General features: G+C 40.4%; 1 protein-coding gene and 2 long non-coding RNA genes across 5 annotated transcripts in view; 1 reads left to right on the forward strand and 2 right to left on the reverse strand.

Annotated features, from left to right (window-relative positions):
- Positions 1-14,622, forward strand: part of ADGRD1 (adhesion G protein-coupled receptor D1) — a 137,189-nt gene that overhangs the window by 111,858 nt on the left and 10,709 nt on the right. The gene's annotated exons all lie outside the window — the stretch shown is intronic.
- LOC121667793 overlaps positions 1-14,622 on the reverse strand; it is a 211,476-nt gene that overhangs the window by 34,837 nt on the left and 162,017 nt on the right. The window lies entirely within an intron of this gene.
- LOC121667792 lies at positions 508-6,752 on the reverse strand. The gene is made up of 2 exons (XR_006017153.1): positions 6,131-6,752; positions 508-3,435 (listed from the first exon to the last, which is right to left on the reverse strand). It is a non-coding gene; the product is annotated as an uncharacterized LOC121667792 (long non-coding RNA).

Below are 14,622 nucleotides of genomic sequence, written 5' to 3' on the forward strand. Positions count from 1 at the left end.
CACTTGCTCTAAAAGCTCTGATTTCTCCCCAGCGGCAGAGGGAATCCCAGACCGACTGGTTGTGCTCAGATACCATCTCTGCATGTCTCAAGCCAGGCGTGGTGACTCAGCCCATAACTGAGCAGAGATCACCTCAGGAAATCATGAGAATAAAGATGCATTTGGAGTCATGATGGTATCAATTAGAAAGGGTATTTATTGCTGGAGAAGTGCTAGTGCTGGGGCATGTTTAGCTTCTGAAAAATTAAGTTACTTGGCAATGCAAGTGGATATTACCAACAAGGCTTGTTTCCCTTGGCAACAAACAGCAATAAACTGATGTAATTATTTAGAGTAATTGTTCCTGATTTTCCATATGGCAACAGGTCCTCTCAAATGCTGACTCAAACGTGACTGCAGACTGTGCATCAGGGTGAGCCAGCTCACCTTCCAAGCTCTGCTCTGAAGGCAGCATCTGACAAACTTCAGGCTTAAAAGCCAAAACAGAAAAGAAAGTTGTGAACAAAGTTCATTTTTTGGGCATAAAATTAATTTATTATTCATCTTCCCCATTCATATTTCCCCCAGACCAAAGTGCAGTTATTGGCTTATCAACCTCTTCAGGTTCAGATGTTGCTTGTCACACAGGAGACGTCAGAGAGCATCCTGCTGAACATCTTGTTCTACTTTCACAGCCACTGATGTGGTCATTTGTTTGTTTAAAGTAAATAAAAATAGTGCCCCTAAAATGAATTTAAGAAGCAACATAAAAGAGTAAGCTTTTATGATATATAAACTGCAAAATACCCAGTAACTTAAGACAAAATGAATATAATTAAACAGGTTATGATCAGAGACACTAATTAATGCATAATAGACTCCTGTGACAGTCTGAATAGCAAGTATTTAGTGTAATTTTTCTATGTGTGTGAAAATAGCTCCTTTTTTAGTGTCTGAAACTTTAATTCTGCAAGAGCAGTTTACTGAAAAGAGCTGAGCAAAGAATTATTATCATCTCCTATTTATTACTTGAATTTACCTAAGAACATGCTCTTTGTATTGTTTTTGAAGCACATTGAACACACATATAGAATATGAACTTTTCCTTTAGCTGTGATTGCTTATACTTGAATCTCTTATTAGAGGATTAGCTATTGACTCCCAGCAAAATAATTTTGAGCAATAATTCAGTTGTGGCTTAATGAGAATGTTTTGCATCCAGGGAACAGACTTTCTGCCAAAAAGCGAATTTAAATGTTTTAGTTTATAGAATGCTGAATCTAATACCTTGAAACATTTAAATGCATACATATAGCATTTGTTTGAATTATCCATTCTTATTTTAGGGACATAACTAATCATATGTTTGATTTTAAGCATATGAATAGCCTCTCTAAGCTTAATGCAATTAAAGCAGATTAGTTTAATGGAATTGCTCATGTGCTTGAAAAGGCACATAATTACATTTCTGAGTTATGAACCATTTGCACTCTTTTTCTTACTTATTTCTGCTGCATCTACAGACTTTACTCAGCGCATTCATTGGCTTATAAGGGCCTAAATACGCAGCTTTTTGCTTACTGCCCTACCCTTTTAAAGTCTCATTGCTTTTTGCATGGAAAGTTCCTTCTCTGTTACAGTGAGAGAAGATCCCAGTGTGACAGTGTTAGAAGTGTGCACATTTCGTTCCCCACAGGGAGAACTCTTGCCTGATTACATTTACCACAGGTAAATTTGACTGCCTGAGTTCCCTCGAGTGCAAGGGTTAAAGTGTAACAGAAAGAATTCTCAAAGATCTGTTTTGCACTGACTGATGTTAATGGTAGCAGAGGAAGAAATGCCCAGCTCGTCTCTGTTGCAGGAGCAGTGGTTTTGGTTTAGAAGCAAAGACACCACGTTTAGCCTTCCCCCTGTGATTTCCCAGCCAGTTCACTTCTGCATTCCATTGTCCAGAAGAGACAGTTTCATTAACTTTTCTTGAGTAAACTGCCAAGTCCAACTCTTATTGAATACATTCTCACTGCCTACTCTGAAATGGTCCAATGAGTTGGAAAAATCTCTGTCTTTTTTATAAACTGTACACTTCAGCACTCAGTGAACCGAAAGTGATAGCTATCATAATCATCCATGGAGAAAGCAATTACAGCAAAATTAAAAATATTTCTTAGCCTTTTACCCTGTTCTTTCTTTCATTTAGGTTGAGGTTTATTATTTTCTTCGTCCCTCAATCTTCACTCAGTGAAATAGTAAAACAGTTCTCCATTGGAAAAGTATGTTTAATGTTTAGTTAAATTAATGACTGAAAATTGGAACAAATGGGAGTAGCTGCAGTGAATGGGAGCAAAACAGGGCTTCAAGACAATCCCAGCACAGTAAGTCATGTAAGCTGCTGTGTTAGCTCCATCTGCATTTTTTAATGTATCACAAACCCCTTCACATGAAACTGAACACAGAGTCTGCAGGTTTAATGCAAATCTATTCCTTACTCTGGTTATTTGGAAAACAACAAAGCTGTACAGAAAGCATTTCCCTTTGACAGGTGCAAATCCGAGAGGGCTGTCCTCCAGCAGCTCTGGTGCTGCAGACATCTGTAGAGTTTCATCGAGTAATTGGCCATTCCAAAGCACTTTGCAAAGCCATCCATTACACCTCTGCAGCACCGAGAGTGCCGTGGCAAATTGCTCATCCATTTAATCACTGATCCATTCCGTGCCACGACTCTGCCTCGGTATTTTGCTTTGTTTATAAACACTCCCCCAGCCTTTCAGCCCAGTCACCTTCCGCCTGGGATACAAATCTTGGGAGTCAGTGCTGATACCTTTGGTGCTTTAACATCAGCCATTATTCTGTGAGATCCTGTGTATTTATTGCATTTTTTTCTTGTGTTTCCATTCCTGTTTTGTGTCCAAAGACTCCTCATTCTAAGGATTATTCCCAGCTGTTCATTTTCACAGAATGTACTTGTCAATCATGACACTGCTTGAAGCTCTCACAAGAGCTCTCCTGCCAAAGCGATACCATAATCTCCTCTGTAACTAAATTCCACCTCTTTGTGATACCATTAGAGAATTTTTCTCTTCTTTTTATCTCCTTCCACAAGGAAGCTGAGGAGCAAGTTACAATATGTAAACTCTTCTGAAAGTCTGCAGGGATTCAAAATACGCAGCAGTAGAAAATCCTTTCTATGCCTTTCTGGGTGGCAGGTGTTTGCAGTGCAGCCCTCAGAGACAGGAAGCACCTGCTTTTGTGAGCTCTAATGAAAAAGAAAATAGCTTGTTCCATTTGCTGAAGGAGAGCCATCCTTTAGACAGAGCAGTGTGACAGGCCAAATCTACTTCCAGCAATTCCTTTTCTTCACAGTTTCTCACTATGTGTAAGGAATTGTGTTCGTTGAACATGGCTTCAAACAGCATGAGTGATGCACCTCACAGAAACTGTTGGAAGGAGGAGAGTTGACTGGCAATAAAGGAAATAATTAAAATGGAAGTATTAAGCAGTGACAGCTAGTGAGCTGAAGTGCTACTGCCAATGATAATGTCTTCAACCTAATTAAGTTTTTGGCTCATTGAATATGACAAATACAAATGCAGTTTGGGTATCTCCTTATTAGACTCAGGGTTTTAGACTAAAAATAACATGGGTTTGAACGTTGCCAATGAGGGTATTAATGAGGAAGTGCTAATCTTTTAGAGACCGTAATGACAGTAATGGGAGTGCTTTCTTTACTGCAGATGCTGAGAGTCACAACACTGCAGAAAGGCTCCAGGCCACGTTGTGATTGTTCAGGTGCATTTCAGGCTCATTTTGGGGGGGGGTATTAAAAAGTTAAAGCATAGGTACAGAGAGGAGGCTACTCTGCAAAAGGAGAGAAACAGGGACAAATAGAAACAGGCTTAAACTGATGGAAAAAAATCAAGTATCTTTAAGGTTCCTGTAGTGGGAGGTGAGTTGCAAAGTAATGGAGCTGATTACCTGGAGAGCTGCTGAGCTGCTGCCTTTGAGCAGCTTTCACAAGTGGTTGTACCACTGCCTGTCAGGGCTAATTCTGCTGCCAGGAGCGGCAACCAAGCCTGTCTCATGGCTGAGCTGGATGAGATGACATTGTGAGCCCTTCCACAGCTTAGTTTTTTACTGGTTGTCTCCTTCTGAGCCAAAACTGTCCTTTGTGGGAATAGTTTTCTGCCTGTCATTACTCCTTAAGCAGGATTTGCTGCTCCAGGGCCTGTTGATTTTGGCTCCAAAGGAACAAGCAGCTCTGATACTTGTGCCTATTTCCTTCTGTGTTAGGAAGGGCAGCAAGACAAAACACATAGGTACAAAATATACAGGGAAAACTTCATTGTTAAGAGGCGCTGGTTTTTCTGAGTGTACAGATAAAACCATTTTTATTAGAGATGCTTAGGCATGTTTATTTTCACATCTGAATGTCAGGATAGAATAAGGTTTGTTAAAACTTGGTTGTTAAATCCCTTGTTGTTGTTAAAAACCTTGCTGTGAACACAACAGAATCAGTGATGGAGGTGCAGGGTATGAGAGAAGGGGCCATACCAAGCCACCCTCCAGCTGTTTATCATCTTGTCTGGATGGGAATGTCTAGAAGCTTGTGTTGTACTTATTGACCTATGGTTGGATCAATTTCTTGATTCCAGCCTCTCAGTCCCTGATAGATTCCAAGGGCAGTCACTGCAGGTGTAATCTGTCCTCCACAGGAGACTAGGGGTTCAGATGGGGTCTCCTTAATACAAACCACGATTTATAGAGCATTTAATGAGAACAGAACTCTGCTGGCCCCATGCCTAAGGTTGGATCACTCCTGAAGAGTCCCAAGGTGCCAGGTAGAGAGGAGTCAGGTCAAGGGTGTTGTTAACAGTATGATATTGAGACATCTGACAGCAATGCGTGGGTGGTGTCACTCCACTGTCCCCCTCCCTGCTGCCAAAGTTTTCTAAAGGATAGCTTGTCTCCTTTACTTCTAGAATTATAACAACAGAAAGTTTCAGGTTTTGAAAATCGATAGCTTTGAAGTTCACATTAATTTGTTTTTAAAATGTCCTAGCTGGATTTATCTTTCAATCTTTTAATATCTGATTTTAAGCCATGGAAGTGCTGGTGGGAGGAGGATGGGGCTGTGAGTCAGAGCCTGGTGCCTGGAACCACAGTAACAATTAAATGCTGCTTGTTCATCACAAAATGGGACAATTCCCTGTGAACAGCCATAACCCCAAGAGTTTGAGCTGCTTCATTTACACCCTTGGTTCCAATTTACAATCCTGGAACTCTGTGTCAGCTTTATGCAGAATAGTAAGAACAAATATTATAGTTTTACAGCATTGCAGAATATAAATGTTATTTAAGCATGTGCCTTGTGCAGAGCTCTGGGCAACTTGTAAATCACTGCCCAGTCTGACACAGCTCTTAGCTAAGTGTGATTTACATATTTTCCCAATAAAGCACTCTAAAAATAAAATTAAATAAATGGAAAATACAGGTAATTGCAATAAAGAAAAGATACTATCCTAATATCAAAAATACTTTTAAACTTTTAGGTGCTCTCTTCAGGTAAGTGCCATTAACAATATTTATGTTACAGGTGTTCTGGAAATAGAAATTGAACATTATTCCCAATTCTTTTCAACTGAAAAGGATGTGAGGCAGAAACATATTTTCATGAAAGAAACTGAATAAAAAGCACTTTTCTTTTGGAGCAGTATTAGAATAGTGAGGTTTTAAAAGTGAGATGCTCTAACCACCTCAGGAAGAACCATGTTCTTTACTCTGTTTCTTATCCCTGGTAAGTCTCATGTATCTGCTCCAGATGTCCTCCCAAGTTAGTTGTCTAATAATAATAATAATAATAATAAATATTTAAAAACTAGGGAATATCTGAATACAGTAGCAGAACAAAGAAGCTTTGGGTGTCCTCATGTGAGTAAATACAATAATGATTCAGATTCCTTGTAAGCAGCAATAAGACAGATAGAAATATGTATGATATAAATATGTATGGAGCTGCATAAAGAAGTGTTTCATGACTTATTGTCTGTACAGAACAAGAGAATTAGCTAACCCTCAGCTCAGATTTTTAAATAAATAAATTATGACCACTGAGTCTATTTCTCGTTTTCATAATGTATATGGAAACCAACTGTACCTGAGTGCAGCAGCATCTTGCTAAAGAAAAGGGCTTGAGACTGTCCCAAAAAGCCAAAGGAGGCAGAGGCACAGCACTTGGAGGTAATACAGCATCAGCCATGACACTGGCTTTGATAAACACTAAAGCCTTGTGCTGCCTGGCTTCTTTACTGCCAGTTCAATAAGAAATCAAGCTCCTCACGTTGCAGCACCGCCTCTGTGCAGTTTGCATTTCCCTCTGAAGCAGCAGTTGCCGGCAGAGCCCAGGAGCAGAGGGATTGCAGCTGGGCTCCAGCAATCTTTGCAGTCCTGGTTTTTTTCCCCCTTGTGTACATTTGAGACAGGAGATCAAGCAAGGATAAAGCTATTTATTTGCCTCTGCTGCAGTTCAAGCTCATATGAACCATTACACAGAAAATGACTTCTCCTCCTCAGTTTATACGCCTGACCTTGATCGCTTTGCTGTTGGTTGCTACTGTTGCCATGGAAATGGGAGAATGATTGTTCTGTTGATATCATCGCATAATTAAGGGTCACTGAGACTGTTTGGGTCAAGAGATCAGTTTCAGAATTCAGCTCCTCGGGGGGTGAATGTTATTCCACAAAAATTTTCTGCATGATTTGACATGATTTTTTCTTTGTCATCCTAAATTAAAATATGAGTCCCACTGACTTCAAGCTAAAAGCCAGAAATATTTGCCAAGCCTACAGATTCCTAGAGAAGACTGCTTTTTCTGGGTGTTCCAGGGCTACAGAACTACCAAGCTGTGGAGTTTGTTGCCACTTGTCAGCTAAGGAGTGGTAAATGGCTGTGTAATTGCCTCTGACAATTTTGAAATGTGTGTAGAACACAATCACTTTCACTGGTAAAAGCCTCTGGTGATGGAGATTTGAGTCTCTTCAGGGAGTAACTAGCTCAGAAGCTTTTTTTTCCTCTTGAAAAGCTTGATTTTTCTACAAGGACAGTTTAAGAAAGGAGGAATTAGGAACTTGGGCCATTTTTGACAGGCCATGTTTTCTAGATTACCAGTAATTTTTGCTGCTTGCCTCTACTCTTTCCAGAGAAGCACACTTTTCTTGAAAACTCAAACCCCAACATGACACATGGAGCACAGAGTAGGTGCTACTTCATATTTTTAGCATATGGTGTGCCAGGTTTGACATCCCAGAGTAAGGAAAACAAAATTAATCATAATGGGTTTTCATCACTGACTGCAGCTTTGTAAGTCTTAAAAACAGGTCTATAAATTGTGTTTCATTATAATTATAATTAATTAAATGAAGCTACCTCTACACTAGCATCTAATCCTGTGCTTTGGACAACTCTTGAAGTTTTAAGGAAAAAAGGCCCCATCCACCTTTTCCTCCTGGTCTGCCAAGGCAAAACAGATGTGCACTGCCACACTCTTCTGTTTCCTTTGGCTTTCTTTTGGCACAGAGGTTTTTGAAAGGTCTGTCTGCTTGTAGTTTCCCTCTCTTGGAGCAGGTCTGTATTTTTGATACACCCTCTCTTTTTCCCTGCGCGTCCTTCCTGAGCAAGCTGTGCTCTTTCATGTCAGTATTCCAGTCGTGTGAATGCTTCCTTCACAGCTTCTGTTATGTAAGGAAAAGGGAATGCTGTGAGGTCCTTTCCATAACTTCTGTAATTTGACAGTCCCTCTTTATTAGCACCGGGTCTGTCATCTCAGTTTACTGCCGGGAAAACAGAGACTTTCACCCCATGATATAATAGCTACAAAACAGATTGAGATGGCTGTAAACAGCGCAAGAAGACTAATTTTCAGAATATTGTTTCAAGATGACTTGCAGAGATCTAACCAATTAAAACTAGTAAGAGTTAGGCTGATGTAGATTCATGCCTCACACTGACAATTTGCCTAGGGACAGTCTGTACAGAATGCTGTCATGAGATGGGAGAAATCTGCGTTGGGAGCCTGGGAAAAGGATGAAACAATGGAGAAGTGGAAGTTATAATTAGGGGTAAATGTTGGAAGAAAAACGATCGCATCTCGCCTGCTCCACTCACAGGCAGGATCTGGCCCTTTGAGACATTTCCATTTCTTTGTCCTTGAAAGAGACAGGTAATGAGGTTTTTGGGAATAAGCTGTCACAATCAGTGCCTTCTCCTGGGCTGAGCCCGGGCAGAGTTAGGCACCAGTTCTGTGTTAGAAGAAGAGAGGAATCTGAAGGATCAGACTGATTCACACATTCAGAGTGTCCAGAGCAGCCCAGGCTGGATTATCCTGTTGCTCCTATAACTGACTTTACAATCATATTTGTCAATTATTTGATATCTTTGACCTAGAGAGAACTAATACCTGTTCAACCCAGGGCTTGCTCAACTGATACCTATGAGACCAAATCCTCCTCCATAGTTTTTGTTGTCTGGTTGCAAGAACAAAGTGTTGCACTTTCGTCCTACCTTTGGAGACAAACTGACCCTTAGTAATATCATGATAAGTTTACAAAAGCCCATTAGAAAATTGCAATTTATTTTCTTTTTAAAACCCAAATGAATCCCTCCAGACTTTCTGGTCAATTTGCTTTTGTGAGACTATTAAAGAAAACCTGTAATGGAAGTGGGTAATATTTTCTTGCCTTTTTTCCTCCCTCTATTTTTTCTATAAAGTAACTCCAGAATCTTTTAGGGAAGAAACAAACAATGTGGGTAATAGGCAAGTGAACCATTTGTGTTGAAGAAATGAATAAATCTTTGGTATTGTAAGGATCAGGGCCAATTCTTTTCCTTTTAAACTGCTTTCATTTTCCACATGATTTTCTAAGAATTTAATTATTTTGGCTTCTGGCCATGGTCATCAACAACCACTCCTGGGAAATTTGTTCAGTTGCCCATTTCTGGAGTCTCATTCATTTTCAGCAGCCACATTTTTTGGACTTCCAAGAAGTGTAACCTGTGACTGAAACAAAACCCCTGCCCATTTTGTCTACCTGGCAGCACTGATTGTGAATTCATCCTACAGGATTGTGTCACTGCTCACCCAAGGTTGTTCTCAGCAGCTCTGAATTGCCTGTCTGACTGGGGATATTTGTCCTGCACGCTCCTTTAGCAGTTGCTATGGAAAAGAGAAAACATGTTCTGTTCCACTGGGGCTCTTCCTGAGGTTCAAGTGATGCTTCAGGAGAAGCAGAGCGTGAAAGGAAGCACAGAGACACACAGTGTTTAAAGATTCAAACACAAATATGCAACAAGGCCATTCACGAGCAGGAGGCCCCAGTCTCCTTCCAAAAATGGTGACTTCACTGAGAACAGAGGAGCTTCTGGGGGTCTCTTGGAAATGAGACTGGGCACGAGTGGCTGTGCTGTGGTACGGAGTCCAGGTCTCCTCATCCAAACCCATCTATTAACACTCCTTGATTGGTTATGGAACATTCTTCTACTGTGAGAATAAGCTGTCATTTTCTTTGATGACTTAATGGTGAAGTTCAGTGGAAAATTAGCTCTTACCTTGGGCTTGGGGATTGAGAAACAGAGAATGCTGTCTCAGCAGCAGTGCAATAAGAGAATTAGTATCAAAAAATGTTGGAGAAAGGAATTATAGGAAAAGAATGGAAAATTTCTACTGCAAGTTCAGTTTCCCTGGGGAAATCACAAACTCCTAAAATTCAGCTTGCAAGGACATTATGTTTTAATTCTTCATATTTGTTTTTAATAACTTGCACTAAAGACAAGGAGAAGGACATGTTTTGCTTCAGTACTTTTTTTTGGGAAGTATTTTTTTTTCTTTTGTATTTTTAGAATCTGGAAGCAATGGCGGTGACAAGGGACTTGATCGGTGGAAAGCCTTAGCAAGACATGGATTCCTAAACCCCTGGTTAGGTGCTTAAGTCAAAAGCCAGCACTGCAGCCCCTGGAATTGCCTTCTCAGTATTAAAATTCCTAAGGTCGCTCCATTTCTGGTCTTGGCCTTAATTTTGTCAGGCTTGATGGGGATTTGAAGTGAGAGTTGAGTTTCAGTCCCTGCTCTACTGAATATTTAATATAAATTCAGAAATATTAATAAAGCAAGGATTAGGTAAGACTCTCCTCTCTCAGGGAGTGCTTTGTGACTAATCTGTGGAGCTCACCTTCTCTCTCTGAGCCAGAGAATACTTAATTATTTGAGTGGAACAGGTTCAACAGGCAAGAATGAGCATCAAGCAGGGAGTCAAAAATATTTTTCTGAAAAAATGGAAACCAATCCTTCAGGCAGAAGAGTGATTTGAGCCCAGACCTCTTTTATTCTGGGCAAATGCTGTGTTTTCTAAAGGCAGTTTGAGATTTTTGGGAAGGCAGGTGAGAGGTGACGCTACTTTGGCAACATCTGCCTTCTTGTGAGGGTCTGTGGTGAGAGGGCAGACTGTAAAACACTGAGGGTGATAGAAAAGGAACAACTCCACCTCCCTTCCCACTCATGTGATAAAAATCAGTCTGAATTTAGTTGCTGTTGCAGCCTAGATTTTCTTTTCCTGTAGCTGCAATGCTTTCATTTAGCAGCCTCTTCCTGGGTTATAAATGACACAAGAAAGGAATGATCTGAAGTGATTGTAAATAGTTCTCATGCAGTTTCACACCATTATTTTGAAAGTGCAAATAACATTTGGGAAAATGGGAAATGGCCTCTGCAGTTATTAGTTTTGTCTTTTTTTTTTTCTTTAATTTGCTATAGTTCTGCCTAGAAATCACCCAAGATTAGGTAAGCAACTGTGTATCTGCTGATTAAAGGACATTCCTTGTGCCATCAGCCTGATTGTCTCTGCAGCCAAGACAAAGTGTAGGAGGAGAAGGAGGTGCATCAGTATTTGCAGGAATTCATCAGCTGCTGCTTGGAGTCAGGAGCAGAAGTAAAATCTATGTGTGTCCTTTTAGGATGAAAGTTCTACCCCTTAGATCAAGATGTCTAGCAGAGTTCAGAGCTTAATTTCATTTAGTAAAACACCCACACACCTGCTCTGATGTCACTTCCATGCAGTGTGGGGAGTAAATTGGTTGCTACGTTCGAAGGGGCCTGAGGGATTTGACTCCGAGCCTGTGCTTTGGCTGCTCTGCTGAGCAGCTCCAACATCCCCAGTGCAATACTAGAACAAATCTCCATTTTTTTCTTGAGGAGTGCAAGGGAGCTCATTCCTCTGGATCCCAAATGGAATCAGTGGCTGTTCAAGAGCCCTGAAGACTGGTCTGTGTTTTTTTTGCCGTTTGCTGCCTAGTTCCATGAAATATATGAGCTGTCACCACTACTCTTCCATTTGTCTGCTTGACGTTGGTGGCAACTCACCGCCTACAGCTCTCAGTGTTGGTTTTGCTCCTTGCAGTAACGAACGAGCTCTGGGTAACAAAGTGAGCAGCACACAGAGCTCCTGGGTGCCTTGTCAGAGCTGCTGTTCCTCAGGGGTCAGCAGGGATGGCAGCCTGAGCAGGGCCAGGTGGAGGACACCGGGGCATGTATTGAACTCGTACGAAAAATGTTTTAGTTCACAGTCAGAATTGCGGATGTGGTTCCCAGCATCTCTCCAACTTCCAGCTTAAGGGTGAGTAAACATTACTTGTGACAAACGGGAGACTGAAGTTAAATTTTTTTTTTTCAGCCAAGAGTCTGAAATGTTAGTCACAGGTTTGGGCATTTATTTATTTTTATATAAAACACAAAGGATATCTCTGGAAGTGACTGGAGGGGAGCTCAGGAAACAAGAGAGAAACTTCACTTAAAAGACCTATCTGTCAAGTTGTCTTTTTCTGTGAATTGTAGTGAAGAATTTTTGCTTTTTTTTAGACAGTATTTCCCCCAATGATTATATAATCTTGGCTTATGGGTCTGAATTTAGTTCTTACTTCAGCAGGCATCATGACAGAAAAGTGGATGTCAGAAGTCTTAAAAGGATTAGTGCTCCATATAGAACCAATAAAATTGATTTGTGAATTAGGGGGCCCCTTCACAGAAGTAATAAAGTTTTCTTTCTGCAAGCAGTGAAATTTCTTTCTTGTAAGGTGTCAGTGTGGTCGTTCTGCGTTGGTGTTAGATATTGACAGCGTGCTCAGGGCAAGAGCAGAAAAGGGCAGAGATTAACAGAGGGAAAGGGAGCAATCACAGCTGAATGGAGCTGTTCCACACCAATTGCAAATACAATAAAACTGGAAGGCCCAACTGTGCTCTTGGAAAAATGTCCCTGGTAACTTCAGTAACTGTGCAATGATTTCAGATGTTGTTGGTAATGAAAATACATCTCAGAGGTGCTGAAGCCTGTACCTCTTGCATATGGGGGCTTCAATACAGCCATGATAATTATCCATCTCAGAAAACTTCCCTTCCCCTGCTGATTGATTTCAGCTGGATTAAAATGCTGCTAACAGCCTGTCTCCCAGCAAGATTCACAGAAGATATCAAAATTCTGCACTGAAGTGAGTGCCAAAACAAAAGTAACTGAAAAAAGCCAGTTGAAGAAATTTTGATTGGAAAAGATCTCTGGTGAGCAGGTTTTACTCCTCAGGAATTAGAATTCAACTCTAAGAACAGGAAAAGGGAAGAAAAAAATTTTTTTTCAGCTGCAGATTGAAAGGGTGAGTGGATGTTAAATGGACAGCTTAGCAATTAATGAAGAAAGTTAATGCTGTTTTTGCCAGAGGCGTATCTGAAAAATTTATTGAGGATTTTCAGAGGACCTCGGCTCCGGCTCTCTGACAGAGGGATTCAGCCTGTGTGCTCGGGTGAGTGGGGCAACACATGAACTTACAGGAGCTGTCACATGTGCAGAGTGACCCTGCAGGTCTGAGGGCAGAGGACATGAGTGGTGCAGCACTGATCCATGGCTTTGTGCCATGAGCAACCTCACGAACCTGAGTAAGCCTTGCCAAAGTCGTTCCTGCTGAGCGGAGCTCCAGCAGTCTCTGTGACCCAGCTAATAGGATTTTTGGTGTTGGGGCAGAGTGTGAACAGCCCTAAACTGTAGGCTGAATTGACAGATAGGCTATGTAGAGCTAATAATATCCCAAAGGCTTTTCCATATACTCTAGAAACAAAAATTTAATCAGACTCAAAGTATTTTTGTGTTTTACAGAAGTTGTCTAAGTAATGACAGGTATACACTTTAAAAAAAAAAAAAAGGCAAAATGAAAAAATAGAAAGGAGAAAAGAAATCTTTTGTGCTGGATTTGCTTTGTTCCAAATGAATTAGTTCCAGGACTGATCCTTCAGTGCGTTTAGATGCAGAGAGACAAAAAGCTCACCAAACTTGGTGCTATGGGACTTCAGAAAAGTGACAATACCTGGGCTTTTGAAAGTGTAGTGAGGAACAGGCTGTTAATTGCAAAGGCCTGAGAAGGAGCACTCAGGGAGAAATTTAGATGGCCATTCAGTTTTCTGACACATTTGGGCACAAGAAAAAAGGCTTCTAGTAAGGTTTATGGGGTCCTGGTGGGGCTGAACCACAGTATCTGCAAAGCAAGCCTAGCCCCTGCCCCAAATTATTGCTTCATGTCACCAATTTTACAGACGATATAAAGCTCCATTGATGCTAGTGACTAATTTTTTTTTTACATTGCACAGCTTAAGTCATGCATGGGGAAGTATTCCTTCTCCAAAAGCAACATCTATTTGACTGTGCTCTATATCTTAGTGAACTAGAACCAATCTACTAAAATATTCATGTAGCAAAGAAAAACAGGAATCAAAAAAAATAAAGTATGTGCAGTGTGTCAGAATTAATGTACCTAGTGGAACATTAACTTTTGTATTTCTAAGATTTTTTTAACCTTGATACCTTAATGGCACTCTGATGCAGCATTTTACAGTTAGTATTTTTCTTTTTTAAAGTTCAAAGATTAAAAAGGAATAAGGGTAGGAAGGGGAGGGGTAAGTGGAAGAAAATAAGAGAGCACCAGGAACCATAGAGCTGGGCCCTTTTATTGGTAGGTAAAGCTCATAAACACCCTTGAATTAATAATTTCCTACAGAGGATGAAATTCCAAGCATGTAAGCATAGAAAGCTATGCAATAACTAGGTAAAAATTCAAAAAAGTCTTAATGAGATTCAAGTGAATCATAGGCAGAGCTGACCCTCAGTCTTAAATGAATTTCACCTTCACGTGGCTGCTTTTCTAAATGAGTGTGCATGAAACATTCACACTTTTGCATGGAAAATTCCACGTCTGGATTGTATTTTCATTTTAGCTGTGGAATTCTGCCACACGTGCGCTGAACTCTGCGCTTAATGAAGAGCAATCTTTATTAAAACATGATTTTTAAAATTATATGAGTAATTTGCTATGTTAAAGGCTTCTGAAAATCCAGACTGTAAGAATGGTTTTGAAAATATTGAAATTGACTGCCTGACTCTATTCTGCCCCCAACTGCAACTTACAGATGAAGCCTTTTGTGCTCTCACTCAAAGGGAAAAAATGAAAACATTTTTGGCAACAAAACAGCTGGGGAAAATTATATTCCAAACTGAAAATTACATAAAAATGGAGAGTGTGGGAACAAAAGAGAAAAAGAAAAAGTGTTGGTGTGTAATGAAGGC

The sequence above is a fragment of the Corvus kubaryi genome, unplaced genomic scaffold (assembly GCF_017639235.1).
Source record: "Corvus kubaryi isolate FWS band 111438036 unplaced genomic scaffold, C.kubaryi_AGA036_p1.0 37382, whole genome shotgun sequence".
Classification (NCBI taxonomy): Eukaryota; Metazoa; Chordata; class Aves; order Passeriformes; family Corvidae; genus Corvus; species Corvus kubaryi.